The sequence below is a fragment of the Pinus tabuliformis genome, chromosome 5_2 (assembly GCF_031772625.1).
Source record: "Pinus tabuliformis cultivar Carrire ecotype Pingquan chromosome 5_2, CPIR1, whole genome shotgun sequence".
Lineage (NCBI taxonomy): Eukaryota > Viridiplantae > Streptophyta > Pinopsida > Pinales > Pinaceae > Pinus > Pinus tabuliformis.
In genome coordinates this window covers 128,807,635-128,830,440 of record NC_142306.1, presented here as the reverse complement: position 1 = coordinate 128,830,440, position 22,806 = coordinate 128,807,635, and positions in this window count along the sequence as shown.

Sequence of the window (22,806 nt, the reverse complement as noted above, 5' to 3'; positions counted from 1 at the left end):
TTATAGATGACTTCTCAAGGAATACATGGATATATTTTCTCAAGAAGAAATTTGAAGTCTTTGATAGGTTTAAAGAATTTAAGGCTCTGGTGGAAAACCAAACAGAGAAGAAGATAAAGGTGTTGAGGACAAATAACGGTGGAGAGTTTTGTAGCAAGGAATTTGAAGAATTCTGTAAGAAGTGTGGTATAGCATGACAGAAGATTACTTCATACACACCTGAGAAAAATGGAGTTGCAGAAAGAATGAACAAGACATTGATGGAAAGGGCAAGAAGCATGCTCAGTGGTGTTGGGTTAGGACAAGAATTCTAGGCAGAGGCGGTGGAGACAGCATGTTACCTGGTCAACAAATCACCTTCATCAGCGTTGGAGGATAAGACTCCACAAGAGGTATGGAATGGTAAGAAAACCTCTCTTTCACATCTGAGGGTATTTGGATGTGATGCATATGTACATGTTCCAAAGGAGAAAAGAACAAAGTTGGATAGTAAATCTGAAAAGTGCATCTTTATTGGGTATAAGTATGGTTTAAAGGGTTATAATCTTTGGAACCCAATAACAAGAAAGGTTGTGTACAACCAAGATGTGGTGTTTAGAGAGGTGAAAAATGTTATTAAACATGAAGTCCCATCAAAGGAATCTACTGAGATAGAATTTGAGCTAATGGAGGAAGAATTAGACTCTACAACAGAAGAGGAATCAAAAGATGAAGAGCCACAAACTCTGGTTGTGAGAAGATCAGTTTGAGAAAGAAGGAATCCAGAAAGGTATATTCCATCTGCATTCTATTCAAAATTTTCTATATCAATTACTGATGATGATCCCATAACTGTGAAGGAAGCAGTAGATTCAGAGGATAGAAAAATCTGGAAAGAGACCATGGTTGATGAAATGGCATCTTTGCACAAAAATGAGGCTTGGGATCTGGTGGAGTTGTCAGCTAGAAGGAAACCCATTGGCAGCAAATGGGTGTTCAAGAAGAAGATAAATGTAGAAGGAAAGGTGGAGAAATAAAAAGCTCAGTTGGTAGAAAAAGGTTATTCCCAGGTGTTGGGAATTGATTTTGGTGATATTTTTCTCCTTTTGCCAAGGTAGCTTCTATTAGATTACGTTTATCTGTTGCTGTTGCTTTTGATTTTAGGTAGAACAGATGGATGTGAAGACAACATTTCTTCACGGGGATTTAGAAGAAGAGATCTACATGAAGCAACCTGAAGGCTTTGCAGTGAAGGGTAAGAAATAACTGGTATGCACATTAAAGAAGTCTCTGTATGGGTTAAAACAGTCACCAAGGATGTGGTATCAGAAATTTGATACATTTATACAGGGACTTGGCTTCACCAGAAGCCAAGCAGATCACTGTGTGTATTTTAAATTAATTGGTGACCGTGTTATTTATCTGGTCTTGTATGTGGATGGTATGTTGCTGGTTGGAAATGACAAAGAAATTATCTAGGATTTGAAGACCCAATTGTCCTCCAAATTCGACATGAAAGATCTTGGTGCTGCAAACTATATTTTGGGCATGGAAATTAAAAGAGATCGGGAAAAGAGGAAGCTCTGGTTAAACTAGAGGAAGTATGTCGAGACAATACTACAAAGGTTTAATATACAGGATAGTAAACCAATGAAGGTTCCTATTCTTGTAGGTGTAAAGTTATCTGCTAAACAGTGTCCTAAGACACAAGAAGACAAAGAGGAAATGTCTCGTGTTCCATATGCAAGTGCAGTTGGTAGCCTGATGTATGCGATGGTCTGTATTAGACCAGACATTGCACATGCTGTGGGAGTATTGAGCAGGTTTATGTCAAAACTAGGGAAGGAGCATTTGACAGCAGTGAAGCGGGTTTTAAGGTATTTGTGTGGCACTAGTAATTATGGTTTGTGCTACCAAGGAAGGCCAGGATTGGAAAAAGTTTTGGCTATTTTTGGCTTTGTTGATGTAGACTAGGCTGGATATCTGGATCAGAGAAGATCTACAAGTGGGTATGTGTTTAACCTATTTGGAGGTGCAATCAATTGGATGAGTAAGAAACAATCTATAGTGGCACTATCAACCACAGAGGCAGAATACATGGCAGCCACTCATGCAAGCAAGGAAGAAGTTTGGTTGTAGAGATTGTGTTCAAGTATGGGGTTAGTACAGGGAGCTATAAGGATAGACTATGACAACCAAAGTGAAATTGTCTTGGCAAAGAACCCTTCTTATCATTCAAAGACAAAGCACATTGATGTTCAATATCACTTTGTGAGGGATATGATACAAGAAAAAAAGGTGTTGCTAGTAAAGGTGGACACTTTGAAGAATACTGTAGATGGATTGACAAAATTTGTGAGCTCTGAGAAGTTCTCTTGGTGTAGAGAAACAATGGGCATTGTAGGGATGGATAAATGACTAAGCTCTCCTGTGGCCCCTTGTGGAAAGAAAAAAACAAGTGGGAGAATGTTGGGTTGTGTTATATTCTTTCCACGACTAGCTCTCCTAGTTAATCGAGGGGTTAGAGGGGGAGCGGAGCCCCCCCGTCGTTGCGTCGATTGCACAGCGAGGCGGGTAGCCCCCCTCTACGGGGTCTGGGGCAGCACCCTGGGGAAATTTTTTTTGGACCCTATATTAGGTGGGGTGAACCTACCTATGGTTTTGTGCATGGCTTTCACACATGGTTTTGGGCGCAATGGTTTTCGGTCCATGGTATTGGATGCTTTGGCATGCATATATATGTATTGTAACATTGAAAGGAACATAATGAAAAATCAATCTGGTGGTCCTGGTTTTGGGATCCAGGGGAAAATCTCTGTGTATATGTGTTTTATGTGTTATGCTCTCACTTTGTTTATTTTCTATGTTTTAGAATTCGTATGCAAGTAATTTATGTACAGGGTTAAAACCTACAAAGTTAGGCTACCCTAGTAGGACTTAGGACTTGCAATGCAAGACACAATAAAATATAAGAAATCATAAGTATCTACCCAATTCACAACCAAGATGTATCAAGCAAGTTATAGTTTTGATGGCTAATGAAGGTCAATTTCAAATTTGGTTTCAGGTATTTTAGAGGTAATCTGGATGGTTTACCAAGCAGTTTTTTCATGCAAGATAATCCTCAAACCACACAAATCTAAAAATAAATGATGGTTGTTATAAAAATTGCATAAAATGTAGTAAATTATAGTAGTGATCAAGTTATAACAATAATACAATTTGGCCCTCAAAATGATTTATAAACTAGTAGATAATACTGTTGAAAAGTATAACTAGGTTCAGTCTTCATAATTATCATTGTACTTGTATCATTATATGAAAAATATTTTTTTATTGTTGTTTCATTAGTTAAGCATGTTCTTCATGCTTCTAGGATTTGTTGAGTCAAAGTATTATTTGGATTTTTTGTAAAGAAAAAGAGAAAAGAATTTTTCAAAATGTTTTTTGGGTCAATTCACCTTAAGAAGTCAAGTTGACCCTCCAAAATGACAAGTCGATTCACTCAAAAAGTGTGTCTTTTCGCATATGAAAACAACTATATATTGGCACCTGTCCACTATTTTGTCAGGCAATTCGATCTAGATTTTGTGAAAGGAATTCGACCTCAAATTTTTTTTTATCTCGGGTCAATGAAGCCAAGAAGGATAACAAAGAAGTCTTAACCTAGTTTTGTGACCAACAATTAATGCAAAGTTTTGTTCTGTGATTAATCCTGAGTTCTCTGTAATAAGTTTCTTGAAGTGGCTAATCCGAAGTTTCTGAGATATGCGAGTGCCTTGAGACCAGCATGGATACGATTTTCTATGGCATACTATTGTGAAGGCCGAAGTATGTTGTGGAAGACCATAAATGTGTTGTTGTGGAAGTCTAAGTCTTTTATTGAGTACAACTAGAAGGTAAATCTGGAGGAATCCAGGAGGGAGGGATGACTTGGTCTAGGTTTAGAATATTTTATTTTGATTTGATTTTATAAGAAGATTATGTTTTGGGGCCTTTGTAACATTTTAACCTTGGTCTATATCTTGTGTGTCTCTCATTTTCTGTGATTTTCATATTTTTGCATTTTGATAGTTATGATCTCATAATTGTACATTTTAATAATTTCTTGACGAAAAGAAAAACACATGTAATAATAATAATAAGCCAAGAAACTTCACAAGATCGAATAAAGATAAATCACCTTAATATCCTTCCTATTGATTTCTCAACATGGTATCAGGTAATGGCAATGTCGTTTGAAGATCACTCTTGCCATTGAAACGAAAGACTAAGGTCACTTTCTCTGTGAAGTTTCTATGGAGGTCTTGATCCAAGATACCTTTCTGTGATATGAGTTCCTATGAGTTAATCTTCTTGGCATGATTGTGCATAATGTGAGTTCTTCTTAGCAAATAGTGATACATATTGTGAGTTTTTGTGATTAATACAAACCTGTGATATATAATCTAAAGGTTCTATGATACATAATCTGGGCTTATGATTAATCTGAAGGTTGTGTGATATGAAGGTTTATGTGGTCCATCCGAGCTGAGTCTCTTCTACTGCTTGATGCAAGCTCATGCCAAGGTATTCGAGTCATCTCACCAAAGGAATGACTGTAATACAATGATTCTAATGTGAGTTTTCTTGTGACTACAATTCTGACAAAATAATGCGAATCCCCCCATTAAGTCAATGTAAATTACTGTGGAGCATATTGATGGTTAATACAAATTTTTCTAAGGTTCTTTCTCTGGATCATCCAAGGTCACACCTTGAGGTGATTATGGCCCGAAATTTCTCCTTTTCCCTTTTGATCCAAGATGCCTCTATGCATTTGAAAATGATCTGAAAACTCCCCCTAATGATGTGAATTGATGCAAATAGTAATACGAAGGTTCTTTCTTGACATAATTGAAATGTGAGTTCCCTACAAGTGTATGACTATTCTCCTCTGAATTCTCTGAAGTATAATATGAGTTATTAACAGTGATCCAAGTTACAGCCCAATGATCTGAATTATGACAGCGACACTCTATAGTGATGTGATGAGATGCTAAGTCTAAGCAGTAATGTGAAGTAATCCAAAAGAAAAATTGTAATGTGAAGTAAGACAAAAGCAATACGGTGATGCGAGTTTCCTTATGAGAGATTTGAAGTTGCATGTGACTGTGATCTGAATTTATCAAGGTGCCTACCTGAGATGATGTTGATAAGTGATTTGAGATGCTACAGTGTTCCGAGATGTCTCTACAGTGATCCGAAAACTACCCCGAGTGATGTATGGCTCATCTCTATGGACATGTTTTTTCTATGACAACATACTTCTAAGAAGAGAATCTCTTAAGCACTATGACTATATGAAAATACATGAATTTCAAGATCTTTTTCTATGAAATCAATAAAACCTACTTATCTGACCAAGAGGAACTGAGATAAGAAATAAATAAATCAGTATGGTATGCACTTGAGTCCGATGACTGAATAAAGGTAATCCATGTCAACTGATGGAAAAGAACCAGATCTTTGCAAGAGTGGATAATGTAAGATTGAAAAAATTCTTGAGAAATGCAAGATTGACATCATTTTTTTATATAAGTTATTCTCTCTTCCTACTATTCCCAAGAATCAAGGAAGAGGCACAAAGTCAAAAAATCATTACATAGAAACTCCCAATGGAGTAGTACAAAGGAAGCTCACAAAGGAGCATCATGTTAATGAAACTTCAACCTAGGTGGGGAGGTTATCATTAAACCCTCCTAACCTAATCCAAATGGAAAATTGCATCCATTCGTGGTATTCATCCACCCATGTTATTTGTCCATCCATGAAATTTACTCATGGCATTGTAAGTGGTATCCACCCTTAGTATTCATCTTCCCATGGTATTTTATCCACTCATGGTATTTACCCATGGTATTGTAAGCGACATCCACCCATGGTATTCATTCCCCCATGGTATTTATCCACAATGGATTTTACCCATAGTATTGTAACAAAAAAATACTATCAGTAACAAGTTGCATTTTGCAAAATGACAGGTTGTCCACCACATTGTAGTTCTTACAATTATTCTTTGCTTTAATAATAAAAAAATGTGGTTTTGTTTACTATGTGTTCTCCTATTTTCTTTTGGCATTTAATTTTATTTTTACATATTGGGGGTCTTGTCCCAAGATCCGGATCAGTGGTATCAGATTTAAGTTACAACTCCATGGGGATGAGGGTTTGAAGCATATTTCAATTTCAAAATTTTGCAGCAAACTTCACGCAAGTGCTACAACCTCGAAAGAGAATTTTATAAGGTGTAACATAGTTCATTTTAAAGTATTTTTCGTTAGTTCAAATGGGTTTTTACGAAATTTGATTTCGTTTCCCAGTTTGAGAGATGAGCAATTAAAGTTACACATGTTTGGAACGTTGTGTGGTCACGTGTACCATGAGTTTTTGCAATCATTTTCTCAATCCAAAGGTCATGAAATTTCAAATGTCTTATATCAATGGAAAAATCTCTTCAATACCTAAAATGGGTCTTTGACGGAATTTGATTTCATCACATGTAATATAAATTATTAGCAAAGTTGTAATAATAGGTCTATAATGTGAAAGAAGTATTTACAACATCTCATTGGATAGGAGAATCTACAGCACGCATGGCCACTTTTGTTACAATTCTGCAACACATTTATAGTTCAGGTACATCTTTGGCATGTCCTAGTTCTGTACGCCATCCAAAATCCATAATTTTTTATATCTCGAGTAGCATTCGGAGCAGGTTCCCTTTGGAGACATGCCCTCCCACCCCACTTTAGTAGGCGTCTACTTCACATTCGTCAGTTTCAGCGTAGCAACATCTAACTTGGGTTCTCTGGAGACCTTCCATCCTACCCCAAGCTATGTAGGCACCTGCTACTTCATCAACAGTTAGCATCAAGGTTATGGGTCAATTGCACAAAACCCTTATTATCGAAGTCCATTTGCTAGGCCACACATTGTTAGTATCACAGTTGGTCACAAGCATTACAGGGTATATATATATATATATATATATATATATATATATATATATATATATATATATATATATATATCCATATATATGTATATACGTATACATATATATATATATATATATATATATATATATATATATATATATATATATACGATATATATATATATATATATATATATATCGGATCTTCGTTTTTCATGGTTATGGGTCATTCACAAACCCACGCTTCATCGAAGTCCATTTGCTAGGCCACACATTGTTGGTATCATAGTTGGTCACAAGCATTACAGGGTATCTCTATCCTTGGATCTTCGTTCATCATGGCTATGGGTTAACCACACAAAACCCTTATTTTCAGTGGCTCTTCATAATCAACAAAGGCTTCTCATGAGGGAACTTCTACAATGGGGACCATTGCTTCTTAAGGAGGGAGGAATGATCCAAATGAAAAATGACATCCACCCATGGTATTCATCCACCCATGGAATTTACCCATCGTATTGTAAGTGGAATCCACCCATGATATTCATTCACACATGGTATTTTCCATGGTATTGTAAGTGGAATCCACCCTTGGTATTCATCTTCCCATGGTATTTATCCTCTCATGGAATTTACCCATGGTATTGCAAGTGACATCCACCCATGGTATTCATTCACCCAAGGTATTTACCCACCCATGGAATTTACTTGTGGTATTGTAACCAAAAAATACTATAAGTAACAAGTCGCATTTTGTAAAAGGATAGATTTTCCACCAAAATGTAGCTTTTATAATTATTATTTGTTTTAATAAAAAAAATATTTGTTGTTTTGTTTACTGTGTGTTCTCCTCTTTTCTTCTGGCATTTCATTTTTTTTTTAGATCTTGGGAGCCTTCCCCTAAGATCTGAATCACAACTACCTAGGATACCATCAATTGAGGACAATATCGGCAACATGTTGACTAGGAAGGAGCTAACATATTCTTAAGAGCAAAGTACCTTCTTGATTATTCTTACTATTGTCCTTTTATTAATATCTTTTGTTTGTGCTTGTTTGTACTTGCTCTCCCTTGGCCTCCTAGTAAGGATTGCAAGTGCATAATGAAGGATGTCAAGGTTTCGGAAGCAAGATAAGAAGGATGGAAGAACAAAGTAAAACAAGTAACAAAAAGACTCATGTTTGATGGTGACTGCTTGATGATGATATGAATAAGGATGATGTACAAGAAGACCAAGAAAACAAGAAGTTCACTTACCTAAAAAGAAGGGAGCAAATGACAACATGGAAGCATACAAGGAAAACAAGTTCACTTACCTCAGATGAAAAGAGGGAGATGTAAATATCTTCTTGGATACGTTATTAATTGAAGCTTGGTAAAAATCCTAGAGAAGCTTGTGACCAAAAGAGATGATGATTGATCTAGAGAAATGTCCTTAGAAGTCGAAGAGTTTTGATGTTGTTATACCAACAGCTGATTGGTTTAGGAACATATTAATTGATAATTGGAAGTTGAAGAGCATGAAGCAGACATTGTTTCAATATAAAGATAAACCATGCAAAGGAATGTTGACCTTAGAGGGAGAAAGCATAAATAATTTGACATGAAGAACCCCACACATTGACTAGAGGCTATTGTGATAATAATGGGATATGGTTTGGCGCCTTGAAAGGACATTTTGCAGAAGTATGTGAAGAGGCTAGATAGATAGCAGTTTAAATAACTTATTTGATGATATTGTACTAGTAGTTGTTTGATTCGATTCATAAGCACATGGATTGTGTGAATAAAATTGATGAGGTTTGGAAAAGCATGAGGACAAAATTGATATTTGGAAATCTGACATGATTTATTGAAGAATATGAGGTAGAACTTTGTTATGAAGGAAAGAATGCATGTGCTAGCAGTTGTGAGGAAGTTTGGCTTCTTGAATATGATAAATGAACCGTTTGATGACAAAGTTACATGATGATTATCAAGATCTAGGAAGGTCGAAGTTCGATATGATGTGATGATATTAGGATCTGGGAAGCCTTGCAAATATCTAGAAGCCCTACAATATACTACCAAGAACTCCACGGAATAACAAGTAGTTGAAGACAAGAAGCTTGTAGTTATGTCTCGCTACGTTGAGAGAGAGTAAGGATATCCTTCCTGGTTGAGAGGGAGTGATGGTGGACACCATATTCTCCATGTGTCATGCAATAGGCCAAGACTCACAGTCATAAGTCTATTGAAGGAATTGGTAGGAAGAATGGAGGATTGGATAAGCATTTGGGACTGATACACTTTGAGGATAGGGTAGGGTATCCAAGATAAGAGTAGGATCAATATTCTTGAGGACTGGGAATCCAAGATAAGAATAGTCTTGTAAGGACATACCTGGTGAACATCTAGATGGGGTATGTGCCTTGAGAGGCGGTGATGGTGACGTCCAAATGTATGTCTCCCATCATTGTGCTCTAATCTAGTAGAGAGTTAGAGCTTGTCAGTCAAAGTTTTTCTATTTTTTAATTGACAATGTTGGTTATGATGTTGATACTTGATGATGCTTATTAGTCCGAACTCTTCTTATGAGAATATTTCAATTTGAAAGTATCCTTGTATCATGTTATGTAATTATGAATACCTCCCTGGTTAAGACGGAGAGTTGAAAAGTGTAACTAGGTTCGGCCTTCATAATTATCATTGTACTTGTATAATTATATGAAAAATAAATTTGTATTATTGTTTCATTAGTTAAGCATGTTCTTCATGCTTCTATGATTTGTTGAGTCAATGACCTATCTGGACTTTTTGTAAAGAAAAATAGAAAACAATTTCAAAATGTTTTTTGGGTCAATTCACCTCAAGAAGCCAAGTTGACCCTCCAGGATGAAAATTCATCTCAATCAAAAGTTGTGTCTTTTTGAATATGAAAACAACTATATATTGGCATGTGTCCTCCACTATTTTGGCAAGCAATTACATGTAGTTTTTATGGAAGCAATTCAACCTCCAAAAATAAGTTTCTCTTTGACCAACAAAGAAAAGAAGGATAACAAAGAAGTCTTAACTGAGTTATGTGACAAACAATTAATGCAAGGTTATGTTTTGTGATGAATCAAGTTCTTTGTAAAAAGATTTTGTTGATGGGTGCTAGAAATTTGTCAACCAACGGGTTCTCTCTGATGTGAAGTCCCAATTATAACTTACACCATTTGGAATAGGATCCCCATATGGAGTATCAGCTCGGTTGTCATATATTCTTATTGATTTACCTTGGCTTTAGCTATCAGCAAGAGAGAGAAACGTGTATGTGCCTTTATGAAAAGCAAGTGTGCCTGGTGAATGTTCAGTTGCAGGTGTATCAAGGTTCTTCTACTACAAAGGGTGGGGAAGGTGAGAATCTAGGAGAGAGTTAATAGTACCACCCTAGCAGAGGTGCACACAAGAAAAAAGAGAATCACCTAATGTCAAGTAGAATAGTCCATAGATATGCGACTATTGTTACAAGAAGTACAACACATTTTCAATTAGATAAGCACTAAAATAACTGAAATAGTTCAACCAGTTTAGTATAGGTGAAAGAAAATATGAATCATAAACATTCATAGAATAGTCTTACAAATATTCACAATCCATGCATGAAAATGTGTTGGCGATCAGGCTTCAGTTATTAATTAAAAATCCCAAGATACATGAATACTATGGACATCACTAGCTCCAATAGTGGAGCATTGGAGCCACGACTTTCTCCCCAAAAGTATTGACTCTATTTTTTTATGCCTTATGGGAGAAGCCAAGGTGAAAAATACTTTTCATGAGTAATGAGGGTGTATATATAACAAATGGGGTGATCCTTCACATCCCTTATGGCTCTTGGACTACCCTCATGATTGTTTGACTTCTCAATGACCTTTCAACTTCCTACATGACTTTTCATATTACATGGATGACTCTTGGACTTCCACTTTATATTACATTTCTCCTATATTGAATTTACATAATCGACAAATGATGTGGCAAATAATGAGTCATGACAGACATGACATGACACTGATGACATGGACTGCATGATGATGTGGTAGTGCCAAGTTTTCCTTCTTGTTACTTCTTTATTTCTTCCTTCAATAAAATATGTATCCAATACTACATCTTCATGAGATGCTTTATTATTAATATCCACCCTCCAAAGGGTTATGGATTAGATGGAGTCTTCATGCGGTCCTGATCTTTGATCTTTTTTGTAAATCCAGTGTTCCTTCATCTTATTTCTTGATTATCATCTTATTTCCTCAACTCCTTAGGTGTCTTCTAGCATTTTCTTCTTCTCCATCTCATTCATCATCATCCTGTCATGACATAATATAATACATGTGACTGCAATCCACTCATGACAAGATGACATCAGTGTGATAAAATCCTAGCCTAAGATGCTTCATGAAATCACTTAGTAGTGTTGGAACTGGTGACTAATTGAGTGACTGACTCAGGGATTGTGCAATTCCAGAGGCCAGAGGGACTGCGCAGTTAAGAGACTCAATGGATCAAGATGGAGGCTTGAAGCTTGAGACCACAAAGTGCATAGTTTTGAGGGCCTGGGCTAATTGATTACACAGTTGGGGAACTCAGGAGGTCAATCTTGAGGCTTGAAGTTTCCCAATGCATTGTTCAGAAAAGAGAATAGGCTGGGAGATTGGGCAGTTGAGGGGTTCAAGGGCTCCAGGTTGATTCTTGATGCTTGAAGTTTCCCAATGTGCAATTTTGGAAGGAGAACAGTCTCAAGGATTATGCAGTTGCGCAACGCAAGGTGTTAGGCTGGAAGCTTGAGGATTGACATTGTGCAGTGTGTAGTTAAGGCTTACTGGGAGGAAACAATTGTGCAGTTCTAGAGCTCAAGGGTGAAGGATGGGCACTGTGACTATGCAATGTATAGTTCCAAGAGGCAAGGTCATGGGTTGAGGCTTAAGACTATGAAATGCACAGTTTAAGAGGGTTGAGTGAGGTCAAGTTGCCCAAGGGTGAAATTTTTCGGATGAGGCTAAGTGTGGAATCAGTGAGACCAAAATGAACAAGGACAAAACATGAGCATGACCACACACTTACAAAATTTGAAGACACAACACTGATCACTCATAATACATGAACAACATAATTTCTTCAATGTGACGACATTGCAATGGCTTTCCGCAAGTGTGACACTAGAGGTACACTTTGTAACAACAATGATGACACTTTTGCGACAATGCATAGAACTTTGGGAATGAGTGTAAAACATATCTACATGACTAGAGGGACCCATCAACACCAAAGTTACCCTTTGAAACAAGCAAAAACTCTACTTTACAGGATAAGCTACACTTCCCATGCCAAAAGACAACATTTTCTATATGAAGAGAAAAGTGCGAACGACGGTGAAAACAACACATGCTAGATCCAAGATAACATGAAAACAATACCAATTAAGATCAATGCAAGCAAAGGTGATAGTAAAAAACATGAAAGTGACACTCATGAAAGTGAAGCTACGCAAAAGCGATAGTTCGAAAAACTCACCGAAACAAAAACAAAATCACAATCAAAAGTGAGATAATGGCAATGAAAGTGTGCACTAATTGTCAACATGGGTTGATCATCATACAGGCACAACCTTGATGGACCGTGTTATGCATGTACAAGCTTGCGTAAAAGAGTGTGTTTGTGAAATTGTTACATACTGAGCATGTGCGAGCAGGTGACTTCGACTCTTATAATCCAAGAGGGAGCTCAAAGACTTAACAAGCCATCAACCAACCAAGAAGTGATTATAGAAAGATCAATCACAAGATCCCTAGTAGGCTCCAAAATTCAAGTGTAGGCAAAATTTTGGAGGGTGTTTGTCGCAGCGACAACACTTGGTGACACACTGGTAGAAATTCAGCTTCTCTACCTTGGTAAACTCTTTGTCTACGGTCTAGTTATTCAGGAAGTATTGATTCATTGTTTGGATTACCTTGGCTTCCCCACTTACCCCTCGAATACACATAATCACATCTCTCCTTTATTGGCTGAACACAAACATAATATCAACGATATTGCATTTTTTTAAATCAAGAAAGGGTAGTATAGTTTGCAAGATTTAGATTTTTAGAGTATATTTTTTCATCTTTGGTGTTGCTTCGCTACCAGCAGGCCTAGAAAATACCCTGATAGAGTCTCTATAGGAACCTCTGCTGCCAACGAGCCTCGACAATACCCCAAAAAGTTGCTTTCTTCGCCTCTCTTCGCAATAAGCCTTTCTCTTCTTTTGCCTTTATTTATATATTTATATAGGATTGTGCATAGGCACTTATTCTTTTCATGGGTGGAAGAAGTACCCAAACTTGTTGAGAGTGGGAGAGGTTTTTCCTTTAGAGAAGAATATAAAGACCTCTTATTTAGGTTTGATCATTTATATTTTTCCCCTTCTCCTCCTCTACTTAATTGGATAAGCGTGAAAACACCGAAACATAAAGAACTTAGTGGAGATGTAAGGTTTCTAGAATAACCACAGATATCATGGTTTGACACAAATCTTTCCTTACGAAAACCAAGACAGAGAAGAAGCACTAAAGGTCAGCCAAATGTTGTAGTTTCACAAATCCATTTTCTATTTGGCCACATTGTCTTTTGAGCCCAAATGGGACACCCTTCATGTAATGTCTTATTAATAGAACATAAAAGAAAAGAAACAACACAACAAGAAAGAAAAACAAAAAGACAAGCAAAAGGAAGCTTAAACCAAAACATGATGCAAGACAAAAGTGAGAAAACACAAGAAATACTAAGGAGAACAAATGCAAAATGAGTGCAAGAGAGGGGAAACTAGAATGCAACTATTCCTACTCCTAACCTAAACAACCAGAAGGTTAGGGTCAAGTGTAATGAAACTTCTAGTGAATTTATTGTAGTTGTTCCCATCTTCATACACAAGGATGTGAGCAATTAAAACAAATATAAAATAATGTGCAATGGAAAGGACAAGAGATTGAATAACTTGCACAAAAATTTGAAGGTCTTTCCCGTCAACAAAAAGATATGTCATCATTATTACTTCTACCCAACTTGCAATCTTACCTTTTCGATGAAAAATATAAACAGACAAAACTCAAAATCTTCTTGTGAATGTGCCTTCATATGTGCCATCCTTCTTTGCATGAATGAGAAAATAGCACAACTTTTTATTAGAAAAAGGGCTTGCTAAGTAAGATGCTTATAGGAAATCATAGATTGGATCATAAAATTCAAAACAATCCTCTTGAAAACCCTGAAATATTTGAAAAGATGAATTTTCAATTAAAAGAACAGTATCAAGATGAGAATCTTATGAGGGAAAATCAATTTGATCATATTTAGAGGGCCTGTCAAAATAATGAGGGCCTGGTGTAATCATCAGCGAAGGTTGAAGCACATCAACGGCTAGACAAGTATCCGAACACTGAGATAAACTGTAAATATTAATCAATGCGAAACAATTGTCATCAGATATATTGATGGGAACATGATAATATGAATGACATTTAATATTATGATCATATGGTCCATTTGTGTCATGAGATTCTCAATTAGAAGATAATAAAGATATATCCGTTTGAATAGTTTCACAAGTTCTCTCAATAATATGACCATCTTCCTCATGTGTCAAATATGCAAAACCATTTTCCTGTAACTGGTGACAAACTGTATAAGCATCACAACCATCGAAATAATTGAAAAGGAATGTTGGTATAGAAAACATATGAAACTAGTCAGGATGTAATGGATGAAAAAGAGGAACCTGATTCAAAAAATGACTCAAACACTTTCTAACACTTAAGAGGATTTTTGGTGTCATGAAGACATTCACATGAAAAACTAGGAGTTGATTATTCACCAAAGAACTCAAAAAATATGAACTCTTCAGCCAAAGGTAATCTTAAAATTGATCAACTTTGTGTTTCCACACATTCATGAAATGTGTACATTCTAAACCCGAATTTGATACAATATATTTGTATGAGGATGGATTCATTACAACAATATGATAAAAAAACCCGATCTTGAGAAATAGGAAAATTGTAATGAGAAATCCCAAAATCCATCGAGAACGATTTTGCATCCAGTGAAACAATATGAATGAAAGAATTGCATGAGAAAACTCAGATCTGACATGGTTCATGAATTTTACCAGGATCGCGAGAACCCGAAATAACCATCAACGAGAGTTGAAGTGCCTCAACTTCCTGACAAGTTCCAGAACTTTAAAAAGACAGATAAGAACATTTTATAAACTATGTCAAATTGAGCATTGCATGTGGACAATTGCTATCGATTAAGTTAACAGGATCACTATTATCTGGATCACATCTATCTACATTATTGGTTTGATCATATTTTTCAAATTCAACAAACATATTACTAAAGTCATAGTATTCTTCGATCGAAAATATAAAGATGTATGAATCAGAGAAGTCTCATGATCACATTGATTTGAAGAGTTTCCCCCATACAAAAAAGAGATGATGAGGGATGGAATGGATGCTCTATAGTTTCATCATTTTCTTCTTCATCAAGGATATTCTCACTATCCTTTGTCATTTCAAGTTTCAAATCATAATATAACAAACTTTAAGAGCATTGAGATTTCTTCATCACAAGTTTATGCATTGTAAAGAGTAGAGCACAAAGAATAGGGAGGTGAAGAGGAAGAAGTATTCATAAGCATATTTTCTTTGACCGAAAAATATTTAAGATCTAAATATTTTGAAACTCAATCTTCTTCCAAAACTGAAATATCAGTTGGTTCACTTGGGAATTCATCATCATATGTATCAACGAAGTCATCCTCATCAAAATTATTGCTTCCTAAGACTTGAGATTGATTATGCAAATTGATCGCATTTGATTGACTACCAAGATTACCATATTCAATATCAGCCAAGAATGAGGAAACACCATCTTCACATAGAGGATTTTGAAAAAGAGAAGAAAGATTGAAATAATATTCACCTTCCTACTCATCTACATGTGTAATGTGGCTACCTTGAACCTAATCGCAATTTAGACTAGAAACTTGAAAATCAAGAGAGTTTGGAAAACTAGTTGATGGAGAAGATTGATCAAGTGGATCATGGTACAAAGATTCATGGCACGTAGATGATAGAGGATAAAAAAAATCCAAATCATATTCAAGACTATAGTTATGAGTGTTAATACCATCTTGAGGAATGGAAAAATTGGTTTTCACCATAGGATTCATGAGCCATTTCGGGATTTCCTCTATTGACTTTGAATCATGAAAAGTGAAAGGAGGATAAGAAGATGGATTAGAAATTTGATGTGCAGATTTTAAAACTTTATTATCATCACACAAAGGCACCCTCCTCGGAACTGGAAAAGGAGGACAAGGAATGAAAGGAATAGAAGATTCCTCCTCTGAGATTATGGGTGCCCCATGATTTACAAGAGTTGGGGAAGTAGAAACATCTGGAGGTTCAGATTTACTGTGTAAAGAGATGTGAACCAAACTCTCAAACATGTGCTTAAAGAAATCCCAATTCATTTATTCTTAAGGAAATTCACAACAAATGTGAAGGAACCAATCATAGAAATCCTCAACTGATTCATTAGGATTCATTCATGACTAATTAATTCTTTTAAGAACATCTCAGTAACCATACCTATCAAAGGCTTGATAAATCTCCTGGAGGAAGTGATGAAAATAATGGATGGAAGCAAATGGTAAGGTATGAAACCATTGATTAGCATGACCTTCAAGGGTGAGGAATAAATCCACACAAGCAAAATCTTCATCATTGATTTCGTAATATTCACAATATTTAAGAAAATTAGAAATGTGCTCGGTTATGGATGTTCCATCCTCACCATCAAACCTCAATTGAGACAAGTGATAAAGAGGCTCATGGGGGATTAAAATTTTAGCAAGTGATAGGTTAGAAAAATGACATGGGATTATGATTTCAGGATGAGTCATTTAATATAAGAGATTTGGAATAGACTCAACAGGCACAACTTGTCATATGGCCCTCCTTCTAGTGCCATTTTGTTAATGGGTGTTGGAAATCCATCAACCAATGGGGTCTCCCCAATGTGAAGTCCCAATTATAGCTCACACCATTTGTAATAGGATCCCCATATGGAGTATCAGCCCGGTCGTCATATATTCTTATTGATTTACCTTGGCTTTAGATATCAGCAAGAGAGAGAAGCGTGTATGTGCCTTTGCGAAAAGAAACTAAATGTGCCTGGTGAATGTTCAGTTGCAGGTGTATCAAAGTTATTCTACTGCAGAGGGGGGGGGGGGACATGAACCTCTAAGAGAGAGGTAATAGTACCACCCTAGTAGGGGTGCATACAAGAAAAAAGAGAATCACATAACATCAAGTAGAATAGTCCACATAGATGTGATGATTATTACAACCATTACAACACAATTTCAATTAGATAAGAACCAAAATAACCAAAAAAGTTCAACTACTTTATTGCAAGTGAAGGAAAACATGAATCATAAACATTCACAAAAGAATCTTACAAATATTCACAATCCACGCATGAAAATGTGTTGTCCATGTGTCTTCAAGTATTAAGTAAAAGTCCCAAGATACATGAATACAATAGACATCACTAGCTCTAATAGTGGAGAGTTAGAGCCACGACTTGCTCCCCAAAAGCACTGACTATGTCTCTTTGATGCCTTATGCTAGAATCTAAGGTGAAAAGTCATTTTCATGAGAAATGAGGGTGTATATATAACAAATGGGGTGATCATTCACATCGCTTATGGCTCTTTAACTACCCTCATGATTGTTTGACTTCTCAATGACCTTTCAACTTCCTACATGACTTTTCATATTACATGGATGACTCGTGGACTTCCACTTTACATTACATTTCTCCGATATTGAATTTACATAATCCAACAAATGATGTGGAAAATAATGACTTGTGACAGGACATGACATGACACTTATGACATGGATTTCATGATGATGTGGTAGTGCCAATTTGTCCTTCTTGTTGCTTCTTTCTTTCTGTCTTCAATAAAATATGTATCCAATAATTCATCTTCATTAGAGATATGTTTTTTCTTCATATCCTCCCTCCAAATGGTTGTGGATTATATGGAGTCTTCATGTGGTCCTGATCTTTGATCTTCTATTGTAAATCCAGTGTTCCTTGATCTTGTTTCCTAATGATCATCTTATTTCCTCGACTCCTTAGGTGTCTTCTAGCATGGTCTCCTTCTCCATCTCCTTCATCATCATCCTCTCCTGACATAATAGAATACCTCTGAGTGCAATCCACTCATGACAATGTGACATCCATCTAATAAACCCCTATCCTAAGATGCTTCATGAAATCACTTGGTAGGGATGGAACTAGTGACTGATTGAGTGCTTGACTTGGGGATTGTGTAGTTCTAGAGCCCAAGGTCTGAGACTGAGGCTTGATACTACAAAATGTGCAATGTAGGATGGCCAGGGTCAAGGGATTGCACAGTTGAGGGACTTAAGAACTCAGGCTGGAGGCTTGAGCCTTAAGATTACACAATGCATAGTTCTGGAGGCCTGGGTAGAGGGACTGTGCAGTCAAGAGACTCAAGGGATCAATTTGGAGGCTTCAGGATTGTGACTACATAGTTGTGAGGGTCTTGGCGAAGTGATTTCACAGTTGGGGGACTCAAAAGGTCAAGCTTGAGGTTTTAGGTTTCCCAATGCATAGTTTAGATAGGAGAACAGGTTGGGAGATTACACAGTTGAGGGGTTCAAGGGCTCAAGGTTGAGGCTTGAGGCTTGAAGTTTCCCAATGTGCAGTTCAAGAGGGAGAACAATCTCAATCATTGCGTAGTGATTTAGCTCAAGGTGTTAGGTTGGACATTGCGCAGTGTGCAGTTAAGGCTGACTAGGAGGCAAAAATTGTGCAGTTCTGGAGCTCAAGGGTCAATATTGGGCATTGTGACTGTGCAATGCGCAATTCCAAGAGGCAAGGTTAGGGCTTGAGGGTTAATACTTTGCAATGTGTAGTTCAGGAGTGTTGAGTGAGGTCAATTTTCTTGGGAGTGAAATTTTTTGGATGAGGCTAAGTGTGGAATGAGTGAGATGAAAGTGAACAAGGACAAAACCTGAGCATGATCACACACTTAGAACAGTTTAATACACAACATTGATCACTCATAATACATGAACAACATACTTCCCCTCAATGCAACGAAATTGCAACAAATTTCCCCAAGTGTGACAGTGCATAAAAAATTGGGAATGACTATAAAACATATATACATGACTAGAGGGACACATCAACACCAAAGTTACCCTTTGAAACAAGCCAAAACTCCACTTTATAGGATAAGCGACACTTCCCATGTCAAAAGACAACATTTTCTTTATAAAGAGAAAAGTGCGAATGAAACTTGAGATATGCGAAGGACAGTGAAAAAAACACATGCTCTAGCCAATATAACATGAAAATGACACCAATTAGGATGAAAGCAAGCAAAGGCGACAGTTGAAAACATGAAAGCGACACTCGTGAAAGTGAAGGCACTGAAAAGCGACAGTTCGGAGAACTCACCTAAATAAAAGAACAATCACAACCAAAAGCGATAGACTATCAATGAGAGTGCGCACTGACTGTTGACATGGTTGATCATCGCACAGGCACAAACTTGATGGACTATGATATTCCTATACAAGTTTGTGTAAAAGAGTGTGATCATGAACTTGTTGTAGACTGAGCATGTGCGAGTAGGTGACTTTGACTCTTATAATCCAAGAGCGAGATCAAATACATAATAAGGCATCAACCAACCAAAAAGTGATTATGGAACGACCGATCGTAAGATCCCCAGTAGGCTCCAAAATTCAAGTGTGGGCAAAATTTTGGAGGGTGTTTGTCACAACAGCAATAGGTTCTTGAAGTGACATAATCCAAATTTTATGAGGTATGCAAATGTTTTGAGATCGGAATGGATATAATTTCATGTGACATATTACTGTGAATACCGAAGTATGCTATAGAATACTGAAGTGTGCTATTGTGGAAGGCTAAGTTTCTTGTTGAGTACAACTAGCAGATGAATCAAGGAGGGAGGGTTCACTTGGTCATGGTGTCATTATTGGTCTCGGATATCTCACTTTGATATGATTCTATAAGAATATTATGTTTCCGGCTTTTCCCCCTTATGGGGTTGTAGTGTCGGCTTGGAGCCTATATATTGTGTCTCTTATTTTCTGTGATCTTCGTATTTTTGAATGTTGATAATTTCCTAATGAAAAGAAGAACACACATGTAATAATAATAATAAGCCAATAAACATCACAAGTATTAATAAAGTCAACATAAAACACATTAATCTCATGCCTATTGATTTCTCAACAAATATGACTAAAATAATGCATAAATATAGGGTTTTATTGACATTTAAATTTGAAAATTACAAGGAACATAACAACTAACAAAGGCAAGATGTTTAACATTAATTAAGCAATATAAATCAGTAAGGCATATTTTATCCAATAAAATGAATTTAGGTTAAACATGCAAGAAAAACATAATAATTTCAGGTTTAGGATACAAAAACAAAATTATATATTTTAAAGTAAAAAATACACATTAAAACATTAGATGTCAATGATTTTTTATGACAAAAAATTAAATGTAAGATAAACAAAACCCTTGATTTACCCTAAAACATCAAATAAAATTTGATTTTATAAAATATTGACTAACAAGGAGAATACTAGTGCCTACTATACGTTTTGGGCATATACAATCAAATAAGGAACCCCATGTAGAGATGTAAGTAGATTTAGGGTGATATCTAGGTTTGTTCACTACAAACTCTAGAAATTTCACTTATTCCTTCACTAAAATTTCAATATGGTTCAATGGAATGTACTCCACTAATAACCTTCCAAAATTTTTGAAAACAAGAGTTTATTCAAGAAGAAACAAAAAAATACACCACCATCACTAGGAAAGTGCACTTATAGTTACATGCATTCATAAACAAAACCTTAATATAAGTGCAACCGCTTACTCAAGAAACCGTTCATCCTTCAAAACCTAGAAATGAGCATCATGAAATGGTCAATCCATTCATGAAACAATCTTCTCAATAATTCACTCTAATTAGCTATCCATAGACATTTTTAGATAATATAATAGTAGACATGTATTAATGTTTCCCCAAATGTTGCAATTATTTACAAATGATAAGTGCTTCCCTTATTTATATTATATATATCATATGAAAATATAAAAATACCTTTATCTATTTACAAACCCAGACATAAAGTAAAACTACATAAACTATGAGGTAGTTATTCCACCTATATAATAATATCCATGATGCATGAATGAATGAGCCAAAATACCCTAGAGATGTTCCCCAAGTCAAGAAAAATCTCCTCAAATTCCAAGACATCCTCTATGCATTTGGAATTACCTCCTCAAAAGCCTCAAACAACCTCCTTCAAAAGTGTTCTACAAGTGGTCAAACATTCATGATAATATTCTCTTGATAAATTTTAAAAACATTGAATTATGTCAATTTTTGCTTGAATTTTTATTATAACAACATTTTGGAAATCTCATGGTGACTTTGCATTTAATGGTGTTTGATTTGGAAAAATTCTAGGATTTGTGTCAAAAGATAATATGTCTTATAGGTAGTCACCCTCAAAATTTCATGTGAAGGGGTGTAAAATGGTCTAAAAAGTGAAACATTCCCTCAAAAAGGTGCAACACCCCCTACAAAATGTAGGGAATATCCACAATAAAGTGTGGGAGGAGACTCTTCCAAATGATACAAGGCTCATCATGCCTGTGCAAATACATCATCCAAGGAGGGGGCTCCAAGTATCCAAGTGTGACCATTTAACGCATGTACAAGATTCAATGCAAAATAGAGAATGAGTCATGTCTAATGGAAAAGCCATTGGGTAGATCACAATAGGTGTCATTTTGATACTCACACTAGCTCATGAATTTTTTATGAAACTTGTCAAGTTTTAGTATTGCAGGATCAGTATTAACTCCTATTACGTGTACCAATGTCGAAGAGTGGGAGTACTTTTCAAGAAATCCAACTAGTAGTAAGTGTAAATGAAATTGGATATGTTTTATGGTTAACTTCATGGGATGGTATTGTGGCATACAAGGTCCATACGATATTCATCCACATGAATGCCTTTGTAGAGGGAATTATTATGTATTGAGTAATCCTTTCCTTAACACTTTGTTTTATTTCTTCTTTTCTTTTCTTTTCTTTTCTTTTTCTTCATTTCACAATGTCATTTTTTTTTCTTCTTGTATATGCATTTCATTGAATGAGGGTTTGAGATAGTTCAACTTAATCATTTTTAGAGATGTGTTTCCTTGCATAGGGCTTGGGGAAATTCCCTTATAGAAAGGGGGTATAGCTCAATTTTTTATTCTCTTTTATGAAGCCATATCAACCTCAGGAATCAAATCCCCTTCTTCTCATGGGATTATGAAGAATGGACCTTTCTGCTATACATGTGGCATCCAACCCAAAATAAAGAACAACATAGAATGGATAGATGGAGTATTTTATGTGTGAAAATAATATGGGCATGATACCCTTATCAAAATTCCTTGGCAGTACCCTTCTACTAAAGCACAGTAAAAATTGAATAGGAAATTGATAATGACCACCAAGGTCACAAATAATGAAAAAAAATTATAAATTCCAAACATCATGCTTCATTATCTAATTCAACCCATGATCTATAATTTCAAGCTAAATAGATTGGGTGTAAGAATTTAATATGAATAAATGGAAAAATGTACTTCATGTGTCTTGGGCACAAAAATAATCAAATGA